This window comes from Bombus terrestris, chromosome 17, assembly GCF_910591885.1.
Source record: "Bombus terrestris chromosome 17, iyBomTerr1.2, whole genome shotgun sequence".
Lineage (NCBI taxonomy): Eukaryota > Metazoa > Arthropoda > Insecta > Hymenoptera > Apidae > Bombus > Bombus terrestris.
In genome coordinates, this window is record NC_063285.1 from 2,781,824 (window position 1) to 2,795,211 (window position 13,388).

Genomic DNA, 13,388 nt, shown 5'->3' on the forward strand with positions numbered 1-13,388 from the left:
ACCGCTGGTTTTCCCGAAAGTGACAAACGTAGATCTGGCAATGGCCCGGTTGCCGGAATATTTAGTTGGTTAAGATTTCCACACAAATTTCGTAAATGCTATGATAGAATTCAGGTATTCAACCCTTTTGACTGACTCATTTAACCCGAAAGAATATGATTTTTATATTTCGTTCATCGGTGATAATTCTTTAAAAATTAGTTTAGATGTTATTCGTCAGTTAGGGGAAAAATCCTTTAACTTGTCGACAACATCATTAAGAGATGGTTAGTCAAAGAATATACAAAAAAGTATAATTTTGGTTTTGTAAAAGATAAGTATGTAAAATTTGATGACAAAATCCACATTTTGATACCGACTGTAGATATGTTCTAGTTTCGCGTAAAACTGAGATCATGTTAAATCAGCAGATTTCGAATAATATTAGGGGTGTTGATGTGACATCTGTTCCGTTGCCCAATATAACTTGGGTTAATGGACCGCCTGGGTGTGATAAGCCCATTTGATAAATCAGTTTATCGTTCCGGTTTTTTCTAGGACGAATGATATTATCTTGACCACGACGAAGAAGGGCGCGAAAGAAATACGAGATAAATTAGCGAGGAGATATCCAACTGTCTCGGAGAAAATTTGGTTGCGTGACGTTAGGACCGTCGCGTCGGTATTGGTTAACGGAGTAAAAGAGGAGTACTCTCGTGTGTTTATCGACGAGGCGTTAATGATGCACACTGGAACAATAAGATTCTTAAATGCCTTAACATGTGCGGGGGAGGTGTACATGATCGGTGACGTGAACCAGAGCAAGAGCCAGATTCCTCATTGATACTCTGTTATAACACTCTGAAAACAGCTACATACATATGAGTATGAGTTTGTGTGAGAGTATGTGCGTGCGTAGCGTCTTGTAAAACAGAAGAATGCAACTGTTTCGTACGCGTGGTGGTACAAAAGATGGTGCGACAAAAAGAATGCTGAGACGCGTGCAATGTGTATCTACAAATATCTTATAAAGCACATATTAAATAAATTTTTTTTTATTTATTAGAATATTTACAATCAATTCTCGTTGAGAATTTTCAGTAACTTAGTTTGGCGTGATACAATGACATGGATTATAATAGCTTTATATTGTTGATTCTAGTAGAAACTAAGGATTTAATCTAGAGGGTATTATCTTTTTAGTCTGCGGATCTGGTCCGTCGTGTCCAGTAGTTGGGTGACTAGTGGGTTGTGGTGGTTGTTGACTCTTGTGATATATCAGCTTCTGGAATTGTGTATTTCATCTTTGACTGTAGGTATCTTGAGGTCACGGTGGATTGCTTCGTTGGTAACGTACCAAGGTGCATCAATTAGGGATCTTAGGGTTTTCGATTGGAAGCGTTGGAGTATTTCAATGTTGGAGTTACTTGCTGTTCCCCATAGTTGGATTCCGTAGGTCCAGACAGGTTTTATTACGGCCTTGTAGAGGGTTATTTTGTTCTGCCATTAGGTGTATTCTCGATGATAGTTGAACTGACTGTTACTATCACGGGGGAATGATCAGAGGAGAGATCAGCCGAGGAATTGATTTGGACGTGTCTTGACGAGATATTTTTAGTTATGAGGAAATCAAGGAGATCGGGTATTTTGTTTGTGTCGGTGGGCCAGTGTGTGAGTTCGTATGTGGTAAGGTAGTTGAGGTTGTTGGTTATTATGCTGTTGAGGAGGTTTTTGCCTCTTACTGTAACCAGTCTGCTGCCCCATTGGGTGTGTTTAGCGTTGTAGTCTCCTCCGGCTATGTATCTATTGCCCAGGGTGTCCAGGAAGTTGTCGAAGTCTTCTTTGGCGATGGAGTGTCTGGGAGGGCAGTATACAGCTGAAGTGGTGATTGTACCATGACAGTCTTCTATTGCTACGTTTGTTGCTTGGAGGTAGTCTTTCTGGAATGGTGGAAGTTCGTAGTGCTTAATGTTTGATTTGATTATGATTCGGGTGCCGCCGTGGGCCTTTCCGCTGGGGTGTTGGGTGTGGTAGAAGTTGTAGCCGTGTATTTTGAGGTAGTTTTTGTCGGTGATGTGGGTTTCGGATATGAGCATCACATCGATTTGCTGTTGTTTTAAGAATAGTTCTAGTTTAAATTTGTGCTGAGCTATACCGTTGGCGTTCCACAGAGCTATTCGCATTGGTTTTATTTTACTTCTGTGCGTATGAATTTGTCCATGAAGAGTGTGAGTAGTGACAGCAAGTTGTTAATTTGCTCAGTTTGCTTCTCGATAAGTTTTTCGAATCTGGTGAAGTTGTCTATGTTTTGTGGGGTGGGAATTCTATTTTCTGTGTGTACACTGTGTGTTTTCGAGTTGTTTACGTTTCCTTGTGTTGCCTGCGCATAGGATACTGATGGTGAGGTGAGTTTTTGGGGTTTAGATTCTTGTATGGTTATGTCCTTGGGTCTCAGTTTTGGATACTTAATATTATGTAGAGTTTATAGGCTGAGCATCCTTTGTAGTTCGCAGGATGCTCTCCCTGACAGTGGATGCACTTCGCGGGGGTTTCTGGGGATTTAGCGCATTGGTCAGTGGGATGACTACCTGCTAATTTTACGCACCGGAAGTTATCGTTGCAGTATTTCTGCGTGTGGCCGTACCTTTGGCACCTTTTGCATTGTACTATTTCTTTCTTTACAAGAGGTGGCTCGAACTTAACTATGGAGTTCATCAGCCGGTTGATGTTGTAGATTTCTTTGTTGTTTGCTTTTTGTTTTAAATCTATGAAAAATAGTGATAGTGGATTTTTTGAGATTCTATGTTTAATGTTGCTTATGTTTGTTACCTCATGGCCAAGATTTTGAAGTTCGAACTTTAGTTCATCTAGGTCGACTAAGTGGTGGATGTTGCGTAGCACCACTCGAAATGGTCTTTCTTGCTTGAGTTGGTAAGTGTGGAAGTTGGCATTCAGGTTTTTTAGCAACTTCGTTAGTTTCCTGTATGCGTCAGGGTTGGCTGGCAGGATTTTAATGCTGTTATTGCTGATTTTCAGTTTATATTCGTCCTTGCCGACTTCTTTTTGGATTGTCTTTGTCATAGATTGGATGTCAATGACATCATCGATAAAGATTGGCGGGGGAGGGGGGTTTTTTGTGTATGTTGTTTATTTACCTCTGTGGTTGTGTCCATGGCGACCTCAGCCTCCAGTATCGCGAACCTGTTGTGGATAGTCACTTGGTTGGCTGGCGGGTTGGCTTGCCTTTTGCTCACATTGCCCCTGCTGGCTTCGAGTTTGCGTTTTTTCGTTTGAGGGTCGTTTGCAAGATGGGGTGTATTGCCCCTTTGCCACGGGGGAGGAAGAGCAGCGTTGTTGTAAATACGCTCCGTAGCTCCCGTTAGGGGTGATTGGGCCATCGTCGATCTAGTTAATTCAATGTGAAATGACTAGTCGAGAGGCTGTGATTTCGATCAGAGCTTAGTGGCGTTGAATTTTTCACTTTTCACTGGCACGTTTGCGAACGCTTGGCTTGGTTTGTTGGACTCGCTTTCGACAGATGGGCGTCACGTGTTGTTTTGTGAACTTCGCAGGGTATATAAGAATCCCATGTCTGCGGTCCCTTTTATCTAGCGCAAAATTCGTTTGACTAATTTCCACTGATACTCGTTTGGATTCTCTAAATGTCTCGACGCTATTGCACGCTAATGTCTGGCCTACTTACGGTTTGTTAAAATATTAAGTTTTGTTGGGAATATGATACATTTACACTGTACATGTGAATGTGTGTGTAATCGTCAGAGGACGTCCGGGTCTTGATTGAGACAAAAGACAAGAGCAGTGGTTAGAAGTATCTGGAAGAGTCGGTTGACAACAAGCATGCGTGCGAGTAGCATTTTGAGGTCTTAAGAGTATAAGATATATGTGTAACAGTTGTGTGCTAAATAAAGGGAATTATATGTATTTCCGAATCCATTCTATATCTTTTCAAGTTTCCTACGGCTTCTCTGTATGGTGCGTTACAATCATTATTGTCTATGTTATTTTTGCTCCAATTAGTCTCGATAGGTGTAGAAACACTGTTTGATGAATGAGAAAATGAATGATGAATATTGAAAAATGAAAAATGAATATTGAACCATCTTTTAATCTATTAATTTCAAGTCCAAGAAAACTCTTTACTTCTTTCGAACTCATAATTTTGAATTCTTTATTTAAATCACTGAAAAATTTATCGATTAGAGATTTGTCTGAAGCTGCTACCAATCCATTGTCTACGTATATGGTCATCAGCATTAATTTGTCATCTTCTGTATAAATATAAAAACAAGGATCTGCGTTACTCTGATAGAATTTTACAACATCTTGGAGACTGCTTTAAGCCATATAGACTTTTTAGTAATTTATAAACGCGATTCGTAACCATCATCATAACCTTTAGATTGTTTCATATAGATCTCTTCTTTCAGACTTCCATATAAAAATGCGGTTTTAATGTCAAACTGTTCAAAGTGTAAATTATTTTTGGCAGCAATACCGAGCATTAATCTAATTGTGTCAAACCGAGCAACGGGACTATAGGTTTCCTTATAATCTATGCCTTCTTTCTGTGAATACCGTTTTATTACAAGTCGCGCTCTGTATCGTTCCTAATTGTCCGGATTTAGCTTTACCGTTAAAACCCACCTATTACTAAGTATCTTTTGATCTTTTGGTTTTTCTACAAGAATCCACGTCTTATTTTCGTAGTGCGATTTCATTTCATCATTCATAACCGTTTCCCATAACTCTTTCTTTTCAGATCTCATCGCTTCGTTAAAATCCACCGGTAATTTTTCCGCTACGTACGTTACTGGGCTACCATAAAAATCGGTTCGTTTGATCTTACCTCTATCTCTCAATTGTCTCACATTCTCGCTAGTTATAAAAGGTTGTTTTTCAGGTTCACTCTCTGCACTTTCGTACTTACATGCTCTATCGCTCTGTGCATACACATCTTCGCGTTCCACAATTTTCGGTAAACTTAAATTAACACATTTTCCAGTTTCTAGTTCGGGCTTAAATATTACGTCACGGCTCAATATTACATTTCTTACGGTCGGCACGTACACTCGATAGCCTCGTCCGTCATCTAGATAGCCTACCAAATATCCTTTGTTAGCCTTTTTGTCCAATTTTCTTCTCTTTTCCGCAGGTATGTGTGCAAAGCACTCAGTACCAAAAACCCTAAACTTTTCTACATCTGGCGGTTTCCCGTACCACAGTTCATATGGTGTTTTCTTGTCTTGTCTTGTCGGCCCGGTCTTATTTATGACATGCACTGCAGTGTTCATGGCTTCGGCCCATAAAAACAGCGGTAGATTAGATTTCGAATATAACATCGACCGTCCTGCTTCTACTATTGTTCTATTTTCTCTTTCTGCGACGCCATTCTGTTCAGGAGTGTATGGGACGTTAATCGTATGTTTAATTCCCTGACTTCTTAAAAATTCTTTAACCTCTTTATTTTTGAATTCTTTCCCTCCATCACTATGAATTTCCTTGATCTTATCATTGAATTGTTTTTCGACTTCTAGGCAAAAAGTTCTTAACTTTTCGATTACTTCTGACTTATGTCGTAAGAAGTAAATCTTTGTGAATTTAGAAAAATCATCTTTAAACGCAAGAAAATACAATTTCTTGCCTAATGACTCGACTTCCATAGGTCCACATACATCCGTATAAATAATTTCGCGAGGTTTAGTCGCACGCTTGATTTTCTCGTGAAAACTCGATCTATGATGTTTCCCGTACGCGCAACCTTCACAGAAAAAGTTACTATCCTCTACAACTTTTATATTCGAATTCTTTAAAAAATCCTTAACGCGTCTGATGTTTCGATGACATAGCCGTTCGTGCCATAACTGCAGTGTGTCCGCGTTTGACTCCGCTCTATTGCTAAGATTACAAACTGACGGTATGATAACTCGCATATCGACCTTATATAAATTTCCGATAACAGAACCCCTTGCTATTATTTTCTGATTCTGTAAAAACATACAGTTTATCCCTTCCCTTAAGATACAGAAATCTATGCCTCTTCTTGTGACGGATCTAATGGAAAATAGATTTCTTTTCATACCTGGTACATACAAGACGTCGTTCATTGTACATGCTACCCATTTGCCGTCCACAAAAGTCTCTACCTTGATTTTTCCTTTGCCGTACGCATCCATGAACGGTACCATCGCCGATTTCTATCTTCACCGTGTTATCGAATTTTTCGAAGACGCTAAACCATTCTTGTCGTCCTGTCATGTGATTCGTAGCTCCTGAGTCGATTATCCAAGCATCATGGTTTGCCACTTGTATCGTTGAGGTGCTTCCTAATAGACCAATTCCGCTGTGATCTCGATTTTCATTTCTGGGTTCCTAGTTGTCTCTACTGTTGTTTCCTTTCTTATTTTTAAACCAATTTTTGTTATTATTTCCTTTTCCATTTGCATGTAAAGCATCTAAAACAATCCTTCTTTAGATGGCCACCTTTTCCACAGTTGAAACAGCTTGGTCCTTGTTTCTCGTATTCAGGTTTGCTTGACTGCTTCTGCTGTTCCCTTTTGTAATTGTTGCCTTTTGTTACCAGAGCCACCGATGTTTCCTGGTCGTCTTTCTTCCATGTGATTTCTTCCGCCATCAACCTGGTACTAAGCCTGTCTAAGGTCTTCTTTTCTTCTTCCACCGAATCCCACGCACTGTGAAAATGGTCAAATTTGTTCGGTAACACCGATAAAATGCGTGTTATCAGCATTTTCTCGCCAATTTCGCTCCCAAGAGCTTTCATCTTCGCCGCTATCAATTCCAACTTTGATAAGTTGTAAGATACATTTTCAGATTCTTCCTATTTAAAATTGAAGAAATGCTTCTGGACCATACTTAGATTCTCATCCGACTTCATGTCATATACTGTACTCAACTTTTTCCACATTTCATGTGCTGTTGTGCAACATAAAAGAAGATCCAACGGTTTCCTTCCTACTGAGGTCACAATTAATTTTCTCGCTAACCGATTAGCCTTAAAAAATTTTCTACGGGCGATTTCTTTCTCCGCATTGTTACCTGGATGACACAGATTCCCTTCACACATGTTGATCAGGTCATCTTCCTCCAAAAGTGTATGCATGACAAAACGCCACTGGAGTCAGTTTTCTCCGCCACGTAACATCTTCGCACTTGCTGATTCCATTTTAGCACTATCACTTACTTTACTAAGCACAATACTTTGACAATTTATTCACTTCGCGTTACTATCTTACACTTTACAGCCCTGGGCCCATAACCTGTTGAGGTTATTCGGTATATAAAGAGAGAAAAACGCGTGGATAAAGTGTAAGATACAAAATATATTTGATTTAATAGTGAAATACAGAAATACAATTTGAGCTGGTCCAGATCCGCACGCTAGCAGTGTTACTTTATAACTGAAAACCCCGAAGCCAACGTCGCCTGTCTACTGTTTATGGTCTGCCTCCCTGCTATTCTTTTGTCTATGTACTGTCGATGGCTTCAGCGCTTGAGAAAACTAAAAAGACCAGATGTGGAGTTTTCCTAGAAGCGGTGACCACTTCAACAAGATAGAACCGCGGCGTACTTAAAAAATAGAACCATTTCGAAAATGTATGAAAGTAAAACACCAGTCGAAATATTGTTAAGAAGGAAACCGAATATAAATAATTTAGGATTGTACGGAAGTAGAGTTTTCGTAAGAATACCTGAAATTAAAAGAAATTCGAAGTGGGACAAAAAGGCAGATATTGGAATACTTGTAGGTTATGAAAACGTTAGATATGGAATCTTAGTTAATAATAAAATTATAATTGCAAGACACGTAGAATTTATAGGTGAAAATGAAAGTTTAGTAGGATTTCAAGGAAAGGATAAATCAGATAATGAAACGGAAAGGGATTTTGACGAATATTCGGATATAAACGAAATTCATGAATGTGAAACAAGTAACAAAAAGGTCGCGCAGGTTGTAATAAAAAAGGAGAGAAACTTAAATAACGAATCAGAAGAAAAACTTGAGGACATAGAAAATAATTTGAGAAGGTCAGGTCCGGGAAACAAAGAAACCTCAAAGATATGGCCAAACGAGCTCATATTTCATTTATGTGAATGTAGTTAGCGCAGACAGTCCTCAAACCTATGAAGAAGCTTTATGTGGAGATGATAGCAGATCATGGAAGGAAGCAATGGATCGAGAAATAAATAGTTTAGTCAAAAATAAAACCTGGCAATTAGTAGAGAAACCAAAAGAGAAAAAGGTATTAGATTTGAAATGGGTATATGCGAATAAATCCGATAATAGTAAGAAAGCGCGACTAGTTGTTCGAGGCTTCCAACAAAAGGAAATACTGGAAGATTTATGCTCTCCAGTAGCAAAAATGCAAACGCTGAAGTTATTACTATCTTATTGTTGTCAATGTGGTTTGATGATTATGCAAATGGATGTAGAAACAGCATTCCTAAACGGAACTATAAAATCGGAAGTATTTGTAAAACAACCTATGGGTTACAACGATAAAAACGGGAAAGTATGTAAACTATCAAAGGCGTTATATGGATTGTGTGAAAGTTCAAGAGTTTGGTATGAATGTTTCGACGAGTATATAAAAAAATTAGGTTTTCAAAGAAGTGAGAATAATTATTGTCTGTATATGAAGTATGAGAACGATGATGTTATATACTTAATTCTATTCGTAGATGATTTATTAATATGTGGAAAAAACAAAAGAAAAATCGATGAAATTACCCCCACGCGCCAACGACGCCAATAAGGCGAAAACACGCAAAATTGAATCACCAAACACAAACTCAAACCAACAGCAAACAACACAAATCAACACCCACAATAGGTTCGCAATACTAGATTCCGCAAACGACGCCATGGAAATCGCAGGCCCGCCACCAAACCAACAAGCACAGAGAAGCCCCCCTCCCCCACCAATATTTGTCAATGATGTCATCGACATCCAGACAATGATCAAGTCCTTAGAGAGAGATATCTCCAAGGAGGACTACAACCTGAAGATTACCAACAACCAAGTCAAAATCCTGCCGACAAATCCAGAAGCCTACAGGAAACTCACCAAAACACTTAGGGCCCTGAACGCCAATTTCCACACCTACCAACTCAAAGAAGAAAGACCTTTTCGGGTGGTGCTACGAAACATCCACCACTCCGCAGACATCGACGACCTAAAAACCGAACTATCTAAACTCGGCCACGAAGTCATCAATGTCAGCAACATAAGGCATAGAGTCACGAAAGACCCGTTATCCCTATTCTTTATTGACCTAAAACAGAAACCCAACAACAAGGAAATATACAACACCAGTCGCCTAATGAACGCCATCGTAAAATTCGAACCACCGCAAATCAAAAAGGAGATAGTGCAATGCAAAAGGTGCCAAAGATACGGGCACACGCAGAAAACTGACTCCAGTGGCGTTTTGTCATGCATACACTTTTGGAGGAAGATGACCTGATCAACATGTGTGAAGGGAATCTGTGTCATCCAGGTAACAATGCGGAGAAAGAAATCGCCCGTAGAAAATTTTTTAAGGCTAATCGGTTAGCGAGAAAATTAATTGTGACCTCAGTAGGAAGGAAACCGTTGGATCTTCTTTTATGTTGCACAACAGCACATGAAATGTGGAAAAAGTTGAGTACAGTATATGACATGAAGTCGGATGAGAATCTAAGTATGGTCCAGAAGCATTTCTTCAATTTTAAATAGGAAGAATCTGAAAATGTATCTTACAACTTATCAAAGTTGGAATTGATAGCGGCGAAGATGAAAGCTCTTGGGAGCGAAATTGGCGAGAAAATGCTGATAACACGCATTTTATCGGTGTTACCGAACAAATTTGACCATTTTCACAGTGCGTGGGATTCGGTGGAAGAAGAAAAGAAGACCTTAGACAGGCTTAGTACCAGGTTGATGGCGGAAGAAATCACATGGAAGAAAGACGACCAGGAAACATCGGTGGCTCTGGTAACAAAAGGCAACAATTACAAAAGGGAACAGCAGAAGCAGTCAAGCAAACCTGAATACGAGAAACAAGGACCAAGCTGTTTCAACTGTGGAAAAGGTGGCCATCTAAAGAAGGATTGTTTTAGATGCTTTACATGCGAATGGAAAAGGAAATAATAACAAAAATTGGTTTAAAAATAAGAAAGGAAACAACAGTAGAGACAACTAGGAACCCAGAAATGAAAATCGAGATCACAGCGGAATTGGTCTATTAGGAAGCACCTCAACGATACAAGTGGCAAACCATGATGCTTGGATAATCGACTCAGGAGCTACGAATCACATGACAGGACGACAAGAATGGTTTAGCGTCTTCGAAAAATTCGATAACACGGTGAAGATAGAAATCGGCGATGGTACCGTTCATGGATGCGTACGGCAAAGGAAAAATCAAGGTAGAGACTTTTGTGGACGGCAAATGGGTAGCATGTACAATGAACGATGTCTTGTATGTACCAGGTATGAAAAGAAATCTATTTTCCATTAGATCCGTCACAAGAAGAGGCATAGATTTCTGTATCTTAAGGGAAGGGATAAACTGTATGTTTTTACAGAATCAGAAAATAATAGCAAGGGGTTCTGTTATCGGAAATTTATATAAGGTCGATATGCGAGTTATCATACCGTCAGTTTGTAATCTTAGCAATAGAGCGGAGTCAAACGCGGACACACTGCAGTTATGGCACGAACGGCTATGTCATCGAAACATCAGACGCGTTAAGGATTTTTTAAAGAATTCGAATATAAAAGTTGTAGAGGATAGTAACTTTTTCTGTGAAGGTTGCGCGTACGGGAAACATCATAGATCGAGTTTTCACGAGAAAATCAAGCGTGCGACTAAACCTCGCGAAATTATTTATACGGATGTATGTGGACCTATGGAAGTCGAGTCATTAGGCAAGAAATTGTATTTTCTTGCGTTTAAAGATGATTTTTCTAAATTCACAAAGATTTACTTCTTACGACATAAGTCAGAAGTAATCGAAAAGTTAAGAACTTTTTGCCTAGAAGTCGAAAAACAATTCAATGATAAGATCAAGGAAATTCATAGTGATGGAGGGAAAGAATTCAAAAATAAAGAGGTTAAAGAATTTTTAAGAAGTCAGGGAATTAAACATACGATTAACGTCCCATACACTCCTGAACAGAATGGCGTCGCAGAAAGAGAAAATAGAACAATAGTAGAAGCAGGACGGTCGATGTTATATTCGAAATCTAATCTACCGCTGTTTTTATGGGCCGAAGCCATGAACACTGCAGTGCATGTCATAAATAAGACCGGGCCGACAAGACAAGACAAGAAAACACCATATGAACTGTGGTACGGGAAACCGCCAGATATAGAAAAGTTTAGGGTTTTTGGTACTGAGTGCTTTGCACACATACCTGCGGAAAAGAGAAGAAAATTGGACAAAAAGGCTAACAAAGGATATTTGGTAGGCTATCTAGATGACGGACGAGGCTATCGAGTGTACGTGCCGACCGTAAGAAATGTAATATTGAGCCGTGACGTAATATTTAAGCCCGAACTAGAAACTGGAAAATGTGTTAATTTAAGTTTACCGAAAATTGTGGAACGCGAAGATGTGTATGCACAGAGCGATAGAGCATGTAAGTACGAAAGTGCAGAGAGTGAACCTGAAAAACAACCTTTTATAACTAGCGAGAATGTGAGACAATTGAGAGATAGAGGTAAGATCAAACGAACCGATTTTTATGGTAGCCCAGTAACGTACGTAGCGGAAAAATTACCGGTGGATTTTAACGAAGCGATGAGATCTGAAAAGAAAGAGTTATGGGAAACGGTTATGAATGATGAAATGAAATCGCACTACGAAAATAAGACGTGGATTCTTGTAGAAAAACCAAAAGATCAAAAGATACTTAGTAATAGGTGGGTTTTAACGGTAAAGCTAAATCCGGACAATTAGGAACGATACAGAGCGCGACTTGTAATAAAACGGTATTCACAGAAAGAAGGCATAGATTATAAGGAAACCTATAGTCCCGTTGCTCGGTTTGACACAATTAGATTAATGCTCGGTATTGCTGCCAAAAATAATTTACACTTTGAACAGTTTGACATTAAAACCGCATTTTTATATGGAAGTCTGAAAGAAGAGATCTATATGAAACAACCTAAAGGTTATGATGATGGTTACGAATCGCGTTTATAAATTACTAAAAAGTCTATATGGCTTAAAGCAGTCTCCAAGATGTTGTAAAATTCTATCAGAGTAACGCAGATCCTTGTTTTTATATTTATACAGAAGATGACAAATTAATGCTGATGACCATATACGTAGACAATGGATTGGTAGCAGCTTCAGACAAATCTCTAATCGATAAATTTTTCAGTGATTTAAATAAAGAATTCAAAATTATGAGTTCGAAAGAAGTAAAGAGTTTTCTTGGACTTGAAATTAATAGATTAAAAGATGGTTCAATATTCATTTTTCATTTTTCAATATTCATCATTCATTTTCTCATTCATCAAACAGTGTTTCTACACCTATCGAGACTAATTGGAGCAAAAATAACATAGACAATAATGATTGTAACGCACCATACAGAGAAGCCGTAGGAAACTTGAAAAGATATAGAATGGATTCGGAAATACATATAATTCCCTTTATTTAGCACACAACTGTTACACATATATCTTATACTCTTAAGACCTCAAAATGCTACTCGCACGCATGCTTGTTGTCAACCGACTCTTCCAGATACTTCTAACCACTGCTCTTGTCTTTTGTCTCAATCAAGACCCGGACGTCCTCTGACGATTACACACACATTCACATGTACAGTGTAAATGTATCATATTCCCAACAAAACTTAATATTTTAACAAACCGTAAGTAGGCCAGACATTAGCGTGCAATAGCGTCGAGACATTTAGAGAATCCAAACGAGTATCAGTGGAAATTAGTCAAACGAATTTTGCGCTAGATAAAAGGGACCGCAGACATGGGATTCTTATATACAAAGCAGGCGGTCTGGAAACCTTTAGCGATGCTGACTATGCAGGCGACAAAGAAACAAGAAAGTCGACATCGGGCGTTGTATGTAAGTATGCGAATGCGGCCATTACATGGCAATGTGAGCGAAAACAATGTGTAGCTCTATTCACAACAGAAGCTGAGTATGTCAGTGCAGTCTCAGGAGCGAAAGAAATTATGTGGCTAAAGAAAATATTTTTTGAACGTAAAATAGAGATCTTTAAGTATATGCTACGTATAGACAATACTAGTGCCGTAAAATTAATTAAGATTCCAGAATTCCACCAAAGACGTAAGCATATTGACGTAAGATATTATTTCTTGCGAGATTTATACAATAGAGGCGAAATTGATGA

The 13,388-nt window shown here is 38.9% G+C and overlaps 1 long non-coding RNA gene across 1 annotated transcript in view; it reads left to right on the forward strand.

Moving 5' to 3' along the window:
• LOC105666984 overlaps positions 1-13,388 on the forward strand; it is a 62,381-nt gene that overhangs the window by 27,071 nt on the left and 21,922 nt on the right. The window lies entirely within an intron of this gene.